Raw genomic sequence first — 18732 nt, forward strand, 5'->3', positions numbered from 1 at the left:
GGCTACTGGGGTATAAATCATTATGAATCTGTCCTTAGGCTCTTGATGAGTCACTGATGAGACTCAAGTGGAGGCACTTAACTCAGCTGGTTTTATTAGTACAGTTGTGTGATTCTCTATTAGTCATTCAAAGCTTTTCACTGTAATTACATGTAAGGCAGAGTCCCCCTAAAAACACACCACATAAGCTGAAACTTCCTATTTGAACCCTGCCTATTTCCAGGTCATCGCTGCCAGGAAATGTGCCTTTTTCTTTTGACAACCATGTTTTGCCTGTTATCTGCATCCCTGAGGAGTGTCTTGTACCACGTGCTTGGCGCTCAGCCCCACTTTCATTCATCCTGACTCTGGAGGAAGCTGTGAGCCTCCCATGCATGGCACAGCCAGAGCAAAACACGGGCCTGTTGCACCTTGTTTGTGTTTCCCAACAGCTGAACGTGGTGACGTTTAGAGTATCCAACCCCCTGGATTTTTAAGGTTATAGAATCCCAATGGATGTGGAGAAAGGTGGGCAGGGATCTGTTGTTCATTTTCCCACCAGGATTTGAGACCATTGGGTGATACTAGCCGGTGACAGAATGAATGAACACCTTGATCCTTCCCATCTCCTGCAGCTAAACTATGGAAGTGTTTGCCCCAGGAGGGCACAGGGGTTGGAGGGATTGGAATTGTACCTGAAAGGGAAATCCTTTGAACAGTGCTAAGTGGGCAGAAAACCCCACTGGCTCAGTAGAGAATGATCTGGTCTATTTGTCATGCATGTAGATTCTTGCTTTATGCACCTGAATTTAAGCCCTGGTGGAGATAAGGATAGGTTGGATGTATCTCTGCTCTGGCTATTAGATCTGCTCCTTTCTTCTTGTATTCTGCTCTTAGATGCTGGGCTAGTTGGTTTTACTGTGATTTCATCCTGATGTCAACCTCTCTGGTTACAGTGCGACTTTGCCAACATCCATGAATGCATAAGGGGTGAATAAATAACCTTCCAAGGCACTGTATGGTAGATCAGTGAGGGAGGACGTGTGTTAATCAACATTGTTTCTTAAGGTTTCAGATCATTGCTAGGGCTGCAGCTGGTTCCACAGCTTTGTGCAGCTCAGCTTCAGAGGAGCGATGATAATGGAGATATTTTCCCAGCACTTCAAGCTTATGGTATATCTTAATTCAAAATCCTTTTTCGGGCTGTGCTGGGAGCATGCTTGGTAACAGGAAGATTTGGAAACTGCGTGTGGAGAAGAGATAGGAAAAATCCCCTTCCCTCCCACTACCAGTCATAGCTGCTCAGTTAGAAGTGTGGTAAGACAAGACAGACACAACTTCTTGTTGTTAGATGGTTTCCAGATCTTTGTGTTAATGGGCCTGGATAGCAACAGGGGTTCCTGTATCTACTGTCATTCCAAAGGATGGAGAACACACTGTATTTCATTTGGCTTATGGACCCTAATGACTTTTCGTGGTGTTCTTGGCTGATGCTAAAGGTACATTTTTAATGCGGGACTTTCCAAGATCTGCAGCCTTCAGGAAGCAAGTTCCTGCCGTCAGGATGGGGCTTTGCCGTGCAAGGGTTCAGAAAGACTTTTGCAAGCTAAGAATTCCTTCCTTCACTCCCCAAATGCAGCATCTGCCCCATGTGCCCAGCAGACACTGGTAGAGGAGGTGGTGAGAGAGGAACCCGCTCCCCTTTGAAGCAGCAGCACTGGACTGGTTGGCATCACAAACTGAGGTCGATCCCTTGTTTTCTTCCAGCACTGGCCTGTATTCCAAACAATTACGGAAATTTTTATCCTGGTTCCTGCCTTGCTTGGCCTGAAGGGAAACCTGGAGATGACACTGGCATCCAGGCTCTCTACTGCTGTGAGTGTTAACAGGGTGATGGTGGTGGTGTGTGTGTGGTGGGGGGGGGGTTAGCAGAGGACATCGGGAGATGCTGCTTCTGTGTAAGCACAGTGTGTGGGTGAGATGTGCCCTTTTCTGCTAGGCAGAAACCAGTGGGGTGTGAGGGTTCAAATAATGTGTGTGCCCTCATTTTGGAACTGGAACGGAGAATCCCCACCTGTGCTCTGAAGGTGAATTCATCCCTGGGGCCCTGTGGCACATGAAGGAGACAAAGCCAGAGCTCCCTTACTGTCAGCTTCACTACTGGCTTCTCTGTGGGTATAGATCCTTGAGAGATCCAGGGCTTCCCAGCATTCCTGCCTTGGGGGGATCAGAACAAGGCTTCTTGGGACCTGCAGTAGCTTTTGCTACCCTGGACTGGATCTTTCTTCCATAGCAGTTTTGTTGACTTTGGGTTGTTTGTATTGCATGTCTTGGGAGAAATGGGAGCTTAACAGAGCAATGAATGAGGAATGGAAGAGGGAAAATGGTTTAATTTGTTCAGGTTTTGGCCTGTGTGGGATGTGGTGGATATGCCTCCTCCACTTGTAGCTGGGTGCCCTGCACCTCCATGGGAGCCTCTGATGCCCCCGGGACACTGGGCTGGAGCGTAATGGAGATGTGTCAAGAAGGATGTGCTGGGAAATGCTGGCCTGCACTCACCTCTCTGGCTTTAGCAGCCCCTTTCCCACAGGGATAGGGGGAAACTGCCTTCAGCAGAGACCTGTGCCGCAGGAGCAGGTTTTCAGTGTCTCTCTTGGCTCCCAGGCTAACGCCGGACAGATGGATGACCGTTCTGACCGATGGGAAATCATCACCTGCAATCTAGCCCTAATCCAGGTGAGTCACTGCAGGCTCTTTCCTTCTTGCTACACTGCAGCCCAACAGCATCTCTTCTCAGCTGGATCCAGAGCTGTTTGGGGCTGATATCCTCACCAGAGCCAAGCAGAGCCTAGGAGCTGACCTCAAAGCTTGCAGTTTCACTGCAAAACACATCCAGAAATCCACAGAAATTCACTTTGTGGCCAAAGTGAAAGGGTGAAAACCCGTCCTTTTGCAGGGGCAGCTGTGGCACTATCCCTGTTTCACAACAGCCCCTAGATAAAGCCTGTCGTTTACTGGCAGTGTTTGGGAATCAGCTTTGGGGGGGAGGGGGGGAGAGATGGGATAAATGAGCCTCTTGTAGGTCTTTCTGTGTGTTAAACCCCAGCAACCAGCCTAGAGGTTACAGGGCTTGCAATACATGTCTGTGTGCTTTCCCTTACCCCTTCCACAGCTTTCAGCCTGCTTGGAGTGCTGTTGCTGGGGAGCCCATTTCTGCGTTGACCAGGGCTATTCCTTTGCTGATGGCCTCAGTGTCCTTTCCTGAAGTGTTTTATCTGCCTTTCACAGGCATCCAGCGCTTTCCTCCAAACTTTTGTCAGGATTTTAGGTTTAATCTAGTGGAGCCTTGCAGAGATGCTGCTACATACAGAAGCAATCAGCATCTCTGCAAGGCTTTGTCTGCCTTGCTCTGTGGCAACGATGAGCCAGGACTGCCTGGGAGCAGATCATAGAATCATGGAATGGTTTAGGTTGAAGGGACCTTAAAGCTCGTTCTGCTCCAACCTCTGCCACAGGCAAGGACTCTTTCCACTGGAGCAGCTGCTCCAAGCCCCTGTGTCCAACCTGGCCTTGAACACTGCCAGGGATGGGGCAGCCACAGCTTCTCTGGGCACCCTGTGCCAGTGCCTCAGCACCCTCACAGGGAAGAGCTTCTATCTAAGAGCTCATCTCAGTCTCCCCTCAGGCAGGTTAAAGCCACTCCCCTTGTCCTACCCCTGCAGGCCCTTGTAAGATGCAGATGGTTCCTTACCGGCTGTCTTTTGGTCTCCAGCTCCAGGCCACTGTGGTTGGACTTCTGGCTGCTTTGGCTGCTGTGATCCTGGAAGCCATCTCCAAGGGCTCTGTGGATCTGAGCCATGCTGCTGTGCTGTGTGCCAGCAGTGTCCTCACGGCCTTCCTAGCTGCACTTTGCCTTGGTGAGTCCTTCTGTTTCCTCAGATCCAATATGCAGCACTCAGGTATTGCTGTCCCCTCTGCCAGTGAGGCCCACCTGACATCCCTTTGGTCCAGCACAAGGAGGAGGGATGCAGGGATCACTGGTCCTAGGTCTGCTGCTTTTACCTCCTCAGCATCCTGCCTTTGTTTCTCTTCTTATTGGTCTCTTGGCATCCACAGCAGCAGGCAGAATGTCCCACTTCACCTGACACACACAGGGAAATGCCACATACAATGTGTGGGTGCACATACACATGCAAACACTTTCTCTATATGTCTTGGGTGACAAGTTAGCTATCTGTCCCTTTCTGGGGAGAGTGAACTAATGCTTATGCAGAAAGCAGAGTACTGAGAGTCTAAAACAGCTTCAGAGAGATGGAGATGGGTCACCTATCTTGAGATGGCCTTGGGTCACCCAGTGCCATGCGGAGGACTGTGGCCATCCCTGTGGCTTGTCTGATACAAGCTCTGAGCCATCCGTTCCTCTGGCTATTCCCCTTGGAAGCCGATGGGGTGGATGGTTGGGAGCTGCTGTCTCCTGAGGAAGATCAGTTTGTAGGTCTGCCATACGAGGGCAGCATGATACCTTGAATAGAGGGAGCTGGGTGAGAGGGATGCAGCAAGTCTTCTAAATGACAGGGACAAGTTAGAGCAAGTGCATATCCTGAAGCTGGAGTCAAAGGGCGATTGTAGATGCCTTTGATGAAAAACATGGAATGAGGCTGTTGTTGAAAGAAAAAAAACAGCAGCTCAGCTTTCATTAAAGCCTTCCCTTCAGTCTCCCTGCTCGGTGTGATGCACAGAGGCTTTGCTGCTGCACCAGCCCAGCCTTTCAGCCAGCGTTAGTTGCTTCCCTGGATGTGTGTGTGCGTGATGGGAAGCTGTTGTTTTTATGGCCAAGGAGGGGAAGCAGCGTGAACTGTGCTATGGAGAGGCTTCTGGGAAGGCTTCTGTGGATAATGCCACGCTGTGTGAGGGTGTGCTTCTGTATGGGAATGTTGTAACAGGAAGATGCATAAGTGGCATTCCTTATGGGAGAGCTGATGCTCCTGTGCATGCTCAGGTTTGGTGGTCCCGTGAGAACAAGGCATAGAGAGGGTGTGGGCTGGAGGAACCACCACCTATGATTCCACGATTCCGTTTCTCAGGCTGCCTTTGGTGCATCCTATGAGGCGCAAAAAGGACACTGAGGAGTTGTCATGTGTCTCAGGCTGCCCTTGCCAGTCACACAGCACTGGGGAATGGCCAGGAAGGGTTTATTGCAGGTGGCTGGCTGAGGAATTCCCAGAGGGTCATCAGGGTTTGGGGTTTGTTCTCCTTAAGTTACCTGGGCAAGCAAAGCTTTCCTCCTCTCCTACAGTGCTGAAGAGCAGTGGAGTTTTCCAGGTGCAGCTCAGAGGACAGGGAAAAAGAAGTGATGTGGGACACCTCCATAAGCCCTTAACTCTGGAGCTGCTCACAGCATCAGCATCCACCCAGTGCAAATGAAAGCAGCCCCAAAGACATGAGTCTGGGTCTGATGGCTGGGCTGTAAGGCTGAGTCAGGCAACTGTAAGGGAGATCGTTGCTCCTTGGTGGTTCAAACTGAGAGACACTTTGGTCTAATGTGGAGAACATCTTTGTGCTGTGGAATCCAGAGCAGGGGATGGCACCAGGGGTGCTGTGTGCTTATCTATGAGTGTGTTTCATGCCTGCTCCTGCTTCAAGGCAGCAAAGATTAAGCTGCTCAGGAGGGGAGGTTCTCCATTTGCCTGCTGGCATCTCCTTTGCTGCCTGGAATTTGCTTGTGTGCCTGTGGGCCGCTGAGGCAGAGCCACGCTCTGCAGGTTGGTGACAGCAGGAGGATGAGTTCTTGGGGATGTCCAATCTCCTGCTGTGTGGTACTGCTACGGCAACGTGCTGCTTGCTTTTCCCACACCCTGCATCCTTTTGGGAAGCAGAAGGGCAGCTCTGGGGTGGAACGCAGTGGGATGTGTTCTCTGATGCCTGCTCTGTGTCTTTCCTAGGTCTGCTGATGATTGGTGTGATCACTGGAGCCAGGAAAGCTGGGATCAATCCAGACAATGTTGCCACACCCCTTGCAGCCAGCCTTGGAGACTTGATAACGCTTTGGGTGCTGTCGGCATTCAGCAGTTTGTTCTTCGAATGCATAGGTACAGTGTTTAGCAGCAGTTTGCAGCTTAAGGGGTGGTGGGGTGTGTGTGTGTGAATCCTTGTAAAATTGCTGCAGGGAATTTCTGGGATGTTCCGGGATGGGGGCTGCCACTGGGGTAGAAAAATGTCCAAAGATGCTTTTCCAGGCTCTCTTTTAGGAGCAAGAGGGAAGGCAGAGCCTAAGAAACACAACTGGGATGTATCAAAGAAATGGCCAACATATATTGCGTAGCTTTGGAACAGAAGGTTGACCTCTGCTTCTGCATCTCTTGCTAGCCAGGCTGTGCATGGGTAACAGCAGGACCGTCCTCACAAAGCAGTGTCAGGGGGTTGGCATTTGTCTTCTCACTTCTCATGTGGAGAGTCATGGATGACATGATGTGATCAAACTGGAGGAAGGAGGCAGTGCTGTATTGGTTTATGCTTACAGGGTGCTGAGTTGTGGCTGTGTGGTTGCCTCTGCTGCTGGTTGGCAAAGACTTAGGTACCCGTTGACAGTGGAAAGCTCAAAGCATCTTGCAGCTTGGTGGTGTGTGCTTGGTCCTGCTTGTACAGCGGTGGCCTATTCACTGTGAGCCTAACCTGGAACAGAAACAGGATCCAGTAAACTCAATCCCATTTGAAACCCAAAGTGGTGCTTCTGCCTATGAGCAGAAGCAGGCAGGCAGGCAGCTGGTGTCTGTGTAACTCCTTCCATATGCCAGCAGGTGAGGGAACAGGGAGAGGCCCACGAGTCTCTTCCATCCTCCTGGAGTTTCAGAGGTGCATTGGAACAGGTTTTTTTCCATGATGCCATCACCCCTGCCTCTGTAATGCCAGTTTGTCTTTCAGTCACTGTGCCTCTGATAGCATCTCCCAGGGAGCATATGGCAGAACAAGGTGACAACATCTATGGTTGTGATCAGAGAACATTTGTGATGTTTTCAGGGTACTTTAAATAGACTCATGGGCCAGCAAATACTCAGCACATAGGCACCAGGTCATTGGGAGCATGAAGTGAAGCAGGTAGGGGGAAGGCACTGCTGGTGGTGCTTGAATAAATCCAGTTCCCTCCTAGTGTGCAGTAAGGGACAGGCCAGATAGAACTGGAGACTTGTCATCTTCGAATATAACTTGCTTTGAATCCTGCTGATTTACAAACAACATCCTTTAGCAGCGAGGTTCAGGGATTCCTTATGGATCTCTGTGGTGGAGGAAGGTGGTTTGGGGGGAATATCTTGGTTCCTGTGATTTTTATGCTAATGTAACTGAGTCTGACTTCCTTGCAGACTTTGTGCAGTAGGATTTGGGCAAGCTTTTAATGGGAATTTAATGCAAGATGTCTTTCTTACCAGACATGACATGGCTTCCTCCTCTGGTCTGTGCTGTATTCATCATCATGACCCCTTTCTGGGTTTGTGCCGCCAAGCGAAGTCCTTCCGTTGCCAAAGTCCTGAAATCTGGATGGCTGCCGGTCATTGTTGCTATGATCATCAGCAGGTAAGCCAAGGAGCTGCTCCTGAGCCCACGTGTTTGTGCCCACAGCAGAGACCCTGTGCTCCTTTAGAAAGCCATCAAAGTGAAACTGGAAGGGGTAGCGCAAGGGTATTTGTGCAGTGGTCCTCAGCCATGGACAGCCTCCAACAGGCTGCAAGGTAGATATGGAGCCCCCAGATGACTGGAAAAAGCAAGTCCTCATTCTAAGTCTCACTCACACACCCGTGAACCATGTGGGTGCAAGCCAGGAGTCCGAAAAAGGGAGATGATGACTGTCACAAATAGACTTCCACCTCATTTTTATCCAGCTGTAGTGACAGAAGGCTGGTGAATGTGGAGCCAGGTAGTTCATTCCCCTGTGCTACATCTTTCAGACCCAGCTGAGGTCCGGGAGAGAATGCAATGGAACTGATAAGAGCAGGATAGAGGTGTAGCAAAACTGGTGGAAGGTTGCTAAAGCTTCCCTGGCTACTGTCAGTTTTGCTCAAGGGATGAGCCAAGGTCTTCGTGATCTTAATGTGCCATTTACAAAAGCTGTAAGGCTATTTGCTGGTGAAAAGTGAGCTGTAAAGGAGTAAATGGTGAATAGGATCAGGAATTGCACTGGGATGGGGGATTGATCCATTCTCACTGCCTGTCCTTTTTTAACAGCATCGGTGGGCTTATCTTGGACAAAACTGTAACTAACCCAAACTTTGAAGGCATGGCAGTTTTCACACCTGTGATGAACGGTAGGTTGGGCAGGGGGGGTTATATGCATGCTCTTGTTTATACCTTCCCCTCCTCCCCAAGGTTTCTGTTATCTACTGTTGCCCCAGCACAAAGGTCTGTGTTCAAATCCCTGCTCCCATCACAGTGGAAGTGAAGCTGCTCATCCCCATTACATCCCTACTTATTGATGTCTCCAAGTGTCTCTGGAGCAAAATAGGAGGCAGGGCTGAAAAATACTGGCAGAGCTGTGGGAAAGGTTAAGAGCATCTGCTAGTTGTGTCTGAGAGCTACGTTGATACCTTTCATAACATCAAACATCACTGTTGTCTTTTCTGTGTCGTTTCTACCCTGCAAATAACTGAGGGTGACGGAGGTTTGCTCCATAGATCATCATCCCACTATTTTCTGCTAGGAAAGCATAGGTGCTTTTTCATGTTTGCTAGAATTAATCAGTCGGGAAGGAATTAATTTCCTTTTAATTACCTAACATATTTGGCCTCTAATTCATTCTCCTATGATTCCTTCTCATTTAACAAAGTCTGTTAGCTGCCTTCAGACAGACATATAATCACTCACTGTGATTTTCACTGCTGCTCGCAGTGAACTGGTTTGTGAATGCAGACCCACTCCCCTTGGGCTAGGTTTTAGACTGATGTTTCCAGCTGCAGGGAAGGTGCTTGAGAGGCTTACTGCTTTTTGTCCTGACAGGTGTTGGAGGGAGCCTGGTTGCCATCCAGGCCAGCCGTATTTCCACATTCCTGCACTTATGGAGCAAGCCTGGAGTTTTGCCATACAAGATGAGGCAGAATTGGCCCAACCCGTGCACCATATTCTTCTCCTCAGGTAGACCTTGAACCTTAGGTGTCCATGCCTCAAGGCCTGTCATCACAAATAGCTCCTTTATCAAGCCTGGTTGATGAAGGACTAAGTGGGTTTCAAAGGCAGAACTCCTTTTCCCCCTTACAGGGAAGATTCTCACATTGGAGAGGGAACATCTTTGCAGTTGGAAAATGCTTGCAGTACACTTGCTTACTGGTGTGCAGAGAAACTGGCCTTTAGGGAGCACTAAGGAAAGCAACTGAAAAAGCATCTCAGATTTGATCTCACAGAAAGTCATTTTAACCACGGGCAGCCATCACCTGTGGACGGGGGGACGACCAGCTCATAACCTTGCTGAAAACAAGCAGTGCCTCCATCCATCTTCACTAGGGGATAAACCAAAGCATCAGCACAAGGAGATTTGGGTCTGTTGGTTTTCTTAGATTGCAGGCTCCTCTCGATTTTGCCTGCCAGGTTGGAAGTCACTGCTCAAACCCACTGAAAACTGGGGAAGCAGGTTACAGCAAGGCAGAGCGGAAGCAGTGGGAGGCAGAGAGCAGCTGGGTGTTGATAAGGGAGTGGGTCAGGATGGTGCGCGTCTGTGGCACATAGCTTCAGTGACAGACAAAGCTGCTGGGCTGATACTGCAGGTGCTCCAGATTGCTGTGTGATCTAGAGAAGGCGTTAGCAATGTGGTTGGTGGGAGGGAACAGCCCCAAGTCTGTGCAGTAAAATAGGCAGCTGCTGTCATCGCTTTTTCTGTCTGTGTCCTCTGCAGAAGTGAATTCCCGGTCGGCGCGAGTCCTGTTCTTCCTGGCTCTTCCAGGGCACCTCGTGTTCCTCTACACTATCCGCCTGCTGCACGGAGGCCACGTGTCTCTGTCCTTCCCGTTTGTGATGTTCTATCTGATGGCTGCTCTGCTGCAGGTAAACCTCAAACTCTCACTCAAAAGGAACCTCTTATATATGGTGAAAACAAAGCAGTCTCCAAGCTGAGCTTCCCACAGAAACCTCACATATCCAACCATTTCAGGTGTGCTTCCTACCAAGCATCATGTGTCTTCTGTGGGTCCAGTAATACTCCAGGGTCTGATTTCCCCACGAGCATGACTGTTCCTTTAGCGTGAGCAAGGGATCAGACGTGAGATGAGGAACAAGTTGGCATCATCCCCTGCGCTGCAGTAAGGGTGCAGAGGCATACTCAGCAAGGAAGTTCCTCTTGCTGTAGGTGGTACTTTGTTTTACCATGGTCACTCTCTAAGCCCCAGTTATTTCTAGATTGTCCCTGCTCATCCAATCAGAGGCAAGTGAGAAGCTATGAACCTCTCACCAATAGCAATAATGTGTGTAATTTATATTGTTTTACTGTTTTATTCACTGCTTTCCCACTCATTTTGGAAACCAGTTTCACACATGACAGTGAAGACCTTAGGGATCCCTCTGGGCAAGGCCATAGGGGTCAAAAGCAAAGGGAAAGCCCAGCTTATCTTCAAAAGTAGAAGTCAATGGGCAAGCAATGGGCAGTTCATCCACAGTGTTCTGCCTGTTCCCTCTTGCTCTTTGGCCTGCCCTGTAAACTTTGTCACCTCACTCAGAAACGCATGGGGCTGATGAGTGAACCCGCAGAGGCTCTGACTTCACTTGCCCTTTTACAGCAGTGATTCATTAGCTTGCAGGGTGAGCTTGTAGGTGCCTCCTCGCTGTGCCTTACAAGCAGCCTCGTGTCTGTGGGGGAATTCCTTGTGTGTGTGAACAATCCGTTTTCCTTGACCTTTGCACAACCCACAGCCACAGTTGTCAAGGCAAATATTTATCCTTCTCTTTATGCATCGAGGTAACTCCTTCACCAGAGCCAAGCATGAAAATACGCAGGATAAATGATAGGGGGAAGAGCAGAATCCCAGCAACGCCACTGACCCCGAAAGATTCCCATGGAGTAGAATAGGGCTAGCCTGGTTCTGTCTTCCCCTCCATTGTACTTTGTGAAGGAAGACAGAAAGAAGGAGAGGGGGGAAGTTTGGGTCAGCTGGAGGAAGCCCAAAGGGAATGATCAGAGGCCTAGAAAACACGACCTGAGAGGAGTGATTGAATGGGCTGGGGTTAGCTAGTGTAAAGGAAACAGGCTTGAGAAAAATCTGGTTAACAGCCTTGAAACTCCCAAGTTTCTGTAGGGAGAGACACAATAACATTTTCCCTGTGGTCACCAGGGGGGAAACATGAAATCATGGGATTTAAATGGGGAAAAGAAAGGCAGATTTATGTTAGACCTTGGGGGGAAAAACAAGAATGGGGAAAAAGAGCCTTGGGACTGATTGCTTAGAGTGTGGCATCTCCATCTCTGGGGGTTGTTTAGCACAGGTTAAACAAACGACCATCAGGAAAGATGTGGGCATATTTGATCCTGTCTTGAGGCGGGGGAATGGTCAATAGAACACTCCTGAGTTTCCATCCAGCTTTAGTTTCTGTGATTCTGTTCCTCACCATCTCTCCTCCTCCCTCTCCCCCTTCCCAGTTTGCAGTTTTCACCTCTAGAAATGCTGCCTGTAGCTTTGGTTCCTGTTGTGCTGTGGTCTCCCATGGATGTGGGGTGCAAACTCTCTCCCTTCTTAATTCAATTAACGAGGGAGTCTTTAATCTTTAACCAAAGTATTTTGTTTGCCTCCATCTGTTTATCAGGATTGGGGATGAAATAGGAATTTAAAGAAATCACAATAGAGATATAAAAACTGTTGAGATGAAAACTAAGTAATGGGTTTCTTTTTCTAAGTCAATGCTGCTTGGGATAACTTTGATGTAAAAACTGCCTCAAATTCCAGTTGTCCACTGAGACTTGTAGGAAGGGCAAAGTAGACACAATCTGAATTTCTAATGGAAAAAAAAAGGATGAAGGGAAAAAGTCTGTCTGAAAACTCACCCTGTGGGGCTACATATTCACAGCAGCCTTGTTTCTGGTGTTGTGAATGGAAGTGCTCCCATTCATGGTGTGGGAAGTGGGAACTGTACCTTTAGGAGATGCTTTTGGTGTGGCCACACTCCTGTTTTGGGCCATGTGATGCTGGTGAGTGGTTCAAGCGTGGTCCCTGCACTCGTGGGTGCTGTGGCACTATGAGTGATGCCAGGCAATGCAGTGCCCAAGGCTTTGAGCCAGTTACCCCATTCCAGTGCGGCTCCATCCCAAAGAGAAACAGCAGCTGTCCAGGGAAGGTGTTAAGTCTCAGCAATCCCTGTTAGCTCTGGTACCTTGGCCATGGCCACCTCGTTTTGTCTGTGAGCTGAGGGAGGCTGGCTCTTACCCTGCTGCCTGTCTTGCTTCTCCCCAGGTGGGAATCCTGCTCTATGTGACTGAAGTCCTTGTGCGCCTGATGTGGAGGAAGGAGGTGGATCCGGATAACTTCTCCATCCCCTACCTCACTGCCCTGGCGGATTTCCTGGGCACGGCACTCCTGGCTGGCTGTTTCCACCTTGTTTGGCTTATCCACGGCTTGTAGGTGAACCAAGGGGACTGAGAGACCAGTTTGGGCCTCCCCACCCCATCGCCCTGTCTCTCCTCCCCATTGTGCCTTACAGCTGGGCTCACCCTCCCTAAGGGAGCATCACCCACAGACTTGTGCCCAAGCCCACTGCCCACGTGTCCAGCCACCAGGCAATAAAGAGCATTGGACCATGTATAACAAAGGAGCTTTGTGGTTGGTTTCAGTCCTAGCATGGACACAGCCTGTGAGGCTGCTCCAAAGCCTGCCAAGGTCACTGCATCTGATCCTGCAAGGGGATGTCACAGCCTCTCCATCGGACTGACTTTCCACCAAGGGAAATACCTTACTCACCCTCCTTTCCTTTCCTGGTGCATCCCTGGAGGAGGAGAGGAACCAGGTCTTGAAACTCATCTCCATCACACAGATCCTGAGGATCTGATGCAGTGAGCTCCTTGCTGGCTCGTGTCCAGTGGGATACCTGCCCCAGCAGTGTCACTGTTGTCTGACTGACGAGCTGGATCGAGTGTTTTTTGGGGATAGAAGGGTTTGTTTTTACGGTTTATGAATTGTCCAGTAGTTAAAAATGGACACACATGAACAAAGTGGTTAAAAAAAGGGTAATGCTGTGGATTTGGGGGTTGGTTTTCCTTGCCATGGCTCCGCCTGTTCCTAGTTCAAACTTGACAGGTAGAACCTCCTGCTTGCTTGCTTCTTTCTTGTCCATTCAGGCTTGGACCACACAGTTTTAACGGGGCTTCAGGAAAATCAGTGTTTCCTAACAAAAGAGCAGCCTTCTGCAGCTCACATCTTTCAGGTCGGAATTAAGGTTGGATGAGGCTTGGATATTCAGTATTCACTGGAATTGAAGAAGCAGTAGGGTCCTCCAGATGCTCAAGACTCAGGAGCTGAGGTTGTGGATCAAATGCCACTAGATCTCAACTTCTATAATCATCTGCTTTGTATGTGTTGGAGGAGGGAAATGGGGAGATCAAATCCCCATGCTCCTGCCATACAGATGCCTTGTTCAAGGACCAGCTCTCAAACAGATCTATTCGAGCAGTGTTGGGTACCTCCTGGCCTTGGGTGGTTCCCTGCTGCCTGTGCTGCTCCAGTCTGCCAGAGCTGCTGCAAAGCCAAGTCCTCTGCATAGGATCAATAGGTGGCTGAAGGTCCCCAACAGCAAGAGGCTGCTAGGCGTGGGGAGAAGCACTGCCTGGAACAACGTAAGGTAAGCCCCTCTTCCTTGTTGTGTTACAAAGGATGAATTACCCCACACACCAGCTCCGTGGTGGGGGAGATGTCAGCATTCAAGGCACATGTTCTCCCCATCTCAAGCCTCAGTGCTTTATCTGTGGCTGCAGCCCGGTGCTGTCAGCTCTGCTCTGACACTCACGTGTGATAATGACAGCAGCAACTGAGGGAGCCTGCAGTGAAAGCAAAGCTTGCTGATTGCCAGTCCCAGTTTGAGGGGGCTGCATGAGGATGTAGGTACATTTATATTATAAGAACTGGAGCTTAGGGTTTTGTTTTGTAAACCTTTATTAGCTCTTTGGCACTGGCCCCAGCAGTCCTGGCAAATAACTCCTACCCCAACATGGTCTTTTCTCCTTGCTGCATGTTCCTGCTACCTCGGAGACTCTTATCCAGACTATGATGCTTTTGCTGCTGGCATAAATCGGGTAAAGCTGGTTTTAAGGTAAAGATGCCGAGGATATCCCGGCCCTCTGCAGGGACATGGATACGTGAAATGGTTTCTTTTAATAGCACAGATTTGTGCTATTATATCCTCCCAAAGCCCCAGACTGGAGGCGCCAGCCACCCTCTTCCAGCACCAATTCCCGATACCCAGCACACTGGTGCTCCTCTGCCATGTGATTGCAACAAAGCCCTGGCACTGGTGCACCCCTTCATAAGGGATTTCTGGGCAGAGCTTGGCTTGTTCTGGCTGTCACTGTTGACGTAGGACACGGATGGGAACACGTAATAGATGCCATCTGTGTCCTACTTGTGGGACCCAGCTGGGATGGGGTGACCTGTGCTGCACCCTGCCCATGCTGGGCTCCGGGTTCTCCCATTGCAGGAGGTGCTGGTGCTATGAGCTGATGTGGGCAGATCACCAAGGGCCTGGCAAGATGTGCTGTTTTCCAGGGTACCCCATGGTGGGCAGGCAGCATCAGCCTCGGGCACTTGGTGCAGGGAGCACGCTTAAGACTGAAAATTGCTTCCAGCCTCCAAAGAAATGATGTAAGCAAAGGAAATGGTTTCAATAAAAAGGGAATTTTATCCCTTTGCTGTTTCGAAGGGCAGTGAAAGGGTAATTATTTGGCTCTTCAGCCTGTTGACTCTTCCCTCCTTCCTTTCCCTGTGCAAATGAGAAAGGATGTTTGCTAACAAAGATTATACATAACCCTGGAGCATGCTGGGATCAGCATTCCTGTAATTCCATCGGGACCTGCTCCTCTGAGGAAGCACCCCCATCCCTTCCCAGTAGTTGTCAGCACAGCTCCTGCCCCTGGTACCAAGCACAGCCGGGCAAGAAGCCACTGCATTGTGCAAGCATCATCCCCTTTCCCTCCTCTGAAAAGCAGAGATTTGATGCTTAAATGCCTGCAGGATCCTCAGCTGGGGGTTGGAATTAGATGATCTTTAAGGTCTTTTCCAACCCAAGCCATTCTATGGTTCAGAGCATCACAGGAGTCCCTACCTGGTTTTATTGTGCCCTGTGTTGTATTGGAGTGATTTTGTTGGGAAGTGGGGGCTGCTTTTCTGCCTTTTCCTTCACAAAACTCACAGGGCAGAGAGCCCAGGCAGGGGATGGATGTTTAACAGGGATTTCTGTCTTTCATCTCACACAGTGGGGAAGCCACTGTAGGTGGTGAGTATTGCTCCTGTGCTGCTGTGTCTGTGTCACTGCTGTGCCCAGCTCCTCACTGGGCTGTTGCCACCCCACTGCCATCACCAGCACCCCATTTTGAGCTGACAGGACTTTGTGTTAAATCCTCACAGCTCCCAAATAAGCAACATCCTTAAAAAGGAAGAGATGGAAGAAAGCTCCTTTTCTTGCTGCTCTTTAGTCCTTGGCTGCTGCCCTTCCTGTGTGGGCTCAGAGCTTGCCCTGGACTGAGAAACCCATCAAAGGCTATGGGATGCCAGTCAAAGGCTTACCTTGTTTTAACCTCTAGGGGGAATAAAGGTAAATGTGGAGTGTGAGCAGCAGAATGAAACTGACTGGTTTTGTACAGAGCAGAAATAGAAAGAAAAGTGCTTTGTGCAGCTCATTCAGGCTGCAGAAGGAGGCAGGGAAACAATGGGGATGTATTTGTATCTATCATCTATCTATCATCTATCTATCATCTATCTATCTATCTATCTATCTATCTATCTATCTATCTATCTATCTATCTATCATTGTCTATCTCTTGTTTTGGCTTCCCACTGGATCAGTGGAGCAGTTTAGGCTCACTCCTGAGATTAGCCACTACTTATCCTCCAATGAACTATATCTCAGGTTCATGTCAGTGGATGGGACTGAGGAAGGGCATTGGAGCTTGGGGGGTAGGGGGTGGGAAAATGGGTGCCTGCCTCGTACCCCTTTAGGGCTGGTGTGTTTGGGTGCATCAAGAACAGAGGGGCTCCCTGTTCTTGGATAGAGAAAGTTTCTCTTTGCAAAGAAAAGGCTGTCAGCAGCCATAGAGAGAGATGGGGGCAGCTACCAGAGTAGCTGTTTTCAGGGCTACTCAAAGCATTCCTCTTTCTCCCCATCAGCTTCCACTCGCTGCCTCCCTCCTAATGCAGTATTTTTCCAGAAACCACTCGGTGTGAGATGCAGCATCCTTCCCAAGGACAAGGGAATTGCCAGCCAGCAAACACAAGCAAGCCTGAAAAGCTTCCTCCAAGCGAGACACCGCTTCCAAGACATACTTGAAAGCACTTACATACTTTTTTCCCTTCAATGGAAGTCTGTTTAGTCCTCCAGCTGGTAAACAACCCAATCCACAGTGCACAGCAAGCTTTGGAAGGAAAGCTCCCTATTGCTGAAGCTCAGTTTGGTTCCGTTGGAAGGAGAAACTCAACAGCTTCCAACAGCTCCATAGCAGGATGGAACAGGCAAGGTGGGGAAGGGCCTCACTCTTTTATGATGGGGGTATATATGTAGTAAATATGATGTTGTACACACAGGCAGATGTAGACATACATAAACCAAATGGCTAGTATTATAATCTTAAGCAAAGATAATCACCCAATATATAATTATGTAAGTATAATCATAATGCTGTTCAAGTATTCTTGTAATACATACTATATACATATTAAATATAATGTATTCTCACCTATAAACATTTCAATTATTTGTAATAATTCTATTATATATTATAATAGAATTGTTATTTACATTGTATGTATATGCACATATGGACATAGAATCAGAGAATCATGGAATGGTTTGTGTTGGAAGGGACCTTAAATCTCATCCCATTCCAAACCCCTGCCATGAGCAGGGACACCTTCCACTAGAGCAGCTTGCTCCAAGCCCCATCCAACCTGGCCTTGAACACTGTTTGGAACTGGATGAGCTTTAAGGCCCCTTCCAGCCCAGCATCATGATTCTGTGATCCTGGCGGTGCAGTTATGCCCTCCATCCCTGGACCACAGCATTCCTCCTGGAAACTCTCTGCTTTCAGTGGGATGCTGTGCAGGATGATGTCCTGCTCCTTGCCTTTCATGTTCTTGCCGCACATCAGGCGTTGCCACATTCCCAGAGCAGAAAACCAATGCCAGTTACACTCCAGAGGCTGCCTAGACTACCTTGATGATTTCTCCTCTAGCAAGGAAAAGGGATGCAGGGAAACAGCTGAAAAAGCCACAAACACCTTAGGGAGGTCCTCAGAGAAACGGTTCCCAGCACCCAAAGTGGGGCAGGAAATGAAAATGCTTGCAGTTGGGGTCAATAGTCACACGGTGTCCTCTTAACTCCGTTTTGCTCCAGCCCTGCAGCGTTTTTAGGTGCTTAGTGCTGGGCTTTGGCAGGGGGGAAGCGTTTTCAGACCCGGATGGAAGGTGCTTCACTAATACAAAGTGAGCATTTTCTGTTTGCATGGGCAGGTTTTGCGTTGGAAAGCAGTGTTTAGTCGGGGGGAAAAGCCAAGGGTATGACCTAAATGGGTTGGATTGTGGCTGGGGGTGTTTTAGAAAAGCCCAGAGGTGGGTATTCCCAAAGGTCCTACATGACCCAAAATGCCCCTGTTTCAGACTAAATCTCAGCAGGGAATTGCCCTCAGCACTCCATGGCTGAGGCTGGAGGGCTGCATTCACTCCATACATGTGGTTTTGCTGCTGTCTGGGGCAATGGGTCAGGTCTGATGGGGATGCTGGGGGACAGGCAATCAACCAGCACTTCAGAACCTCGACCTTCTCCAACTTCCACCCATTGCAGCAAGGTTAAAAACCAGCTGCCTAAAAGACAAAGCCCAGAGCATTCCCTTCCCTCCCTGTCAGGCCAAAGAGCCCAAACGGGCTCCTAGCCAGACAGATACTGCCTGAACAGCCACAGACAGCCCAATGGGGAGAGCATCCATCTATCTGTCCTTGCCCCTCACTGAGCCATCAGCTTTTAAGAGCAGGGAACAGTACTTAGGAAAAAGAATCCAAACCTCCAGCTCTTTTTGACTCTGAATCTGACCCCAAATGATGGATGATTCATGTCCAAAAGAGATGAAAAGAGCTTGTGGTGACTTGAAAAATGATTTTTCCAAGCAGTGCCAAGGGGGAATGGGAGACTCCTGAGAAAGCAAAGAGGAATGCACCAAGCCCGAGTGCTGGAGATGAAATCTGTTGCATCACATAAACTGTGCTTTGAGCTCCAGCTAGATGGGGAGATATGAAGACAGCACAAAGAAAGGCCATGTCCATGAGTTCTCCACTCCAGATTGGGAAGATTAAGTCCAACTGAGCACCAGCAATTTTATGTACTTCTCCATTGCTTTGCTATACCCACTCTCCTCATGAACCGACCAAGGAGGGAGTGTCAGCACATAGATGCCAATTGGAGACATGGAGGAAACAGATACAACAGCCAAAAGTCATTAGCTGAAAACACTGGGTTTTAGAAGAGCCTGAGAGCACTGGGGCTTTCTAAACCCTCCCATTGTATTGCTCTAATAAGTCAAGTGTTCACAGCCCAGCC

At 49.2% G+C, this 18732-nt stretch overlaps 1 protein-coding gene across 2 annotated transcripts in view; it reads left to right on the forward strand.

The window, feature by feature from the left end:
- Positions 1 to 16783, forward strand: part of LOC115946681 (solute carrier family 41 member 3) — a 64284-nt gene extending 47501 nt beyond the window's left edge. For both annotated transcript variants that reach the window (XR_004549977.1, XR_004549978.1), the window contains 10 exons: positions 1747 to 1854; positions 2644 to 2715; positions 3752 to 3896; positions 5922 to 6068; positions 7404 to 7548; positions 8197 to 8276; positions 8965 to 9099; positions 9854 to 10002; positions 12396 to 13776; positions 16314 to 16783. The gene's annotated coding sequence lies outside the window, so the exon portion shown is untranslated. The remainder of the gene's footprint in view (positions 1 to 1746; positions 1855 to 2643; positions 2716 to 3751; positions 3897 to 5921; positions 6069 to 7403; positions 7549 to 8196; positions 8277 to 8964; positions 9100 to 9853; positions 10003 to 12395; positions 13777 to 16313) is intronic.
- The last annotated feature ends 1949 nt before the right edge of the window (positions 16784 to 18732 follow it).

Source organism: Melopsittacus undulatus, chromosome 9 (assembly GCF_012275295.1).
Source record: "Melopsittacus undulatus isolate bMelUnd1 chromosome 9, bMelUnd1.mat.Z, whole genome shotgun sequence".
NCBI lineage: Eukaryota > Metazoa > Chordata > Aves > Psittaciformes > Psittaculidae > Melopsittacus > Melopsittacus undulatus.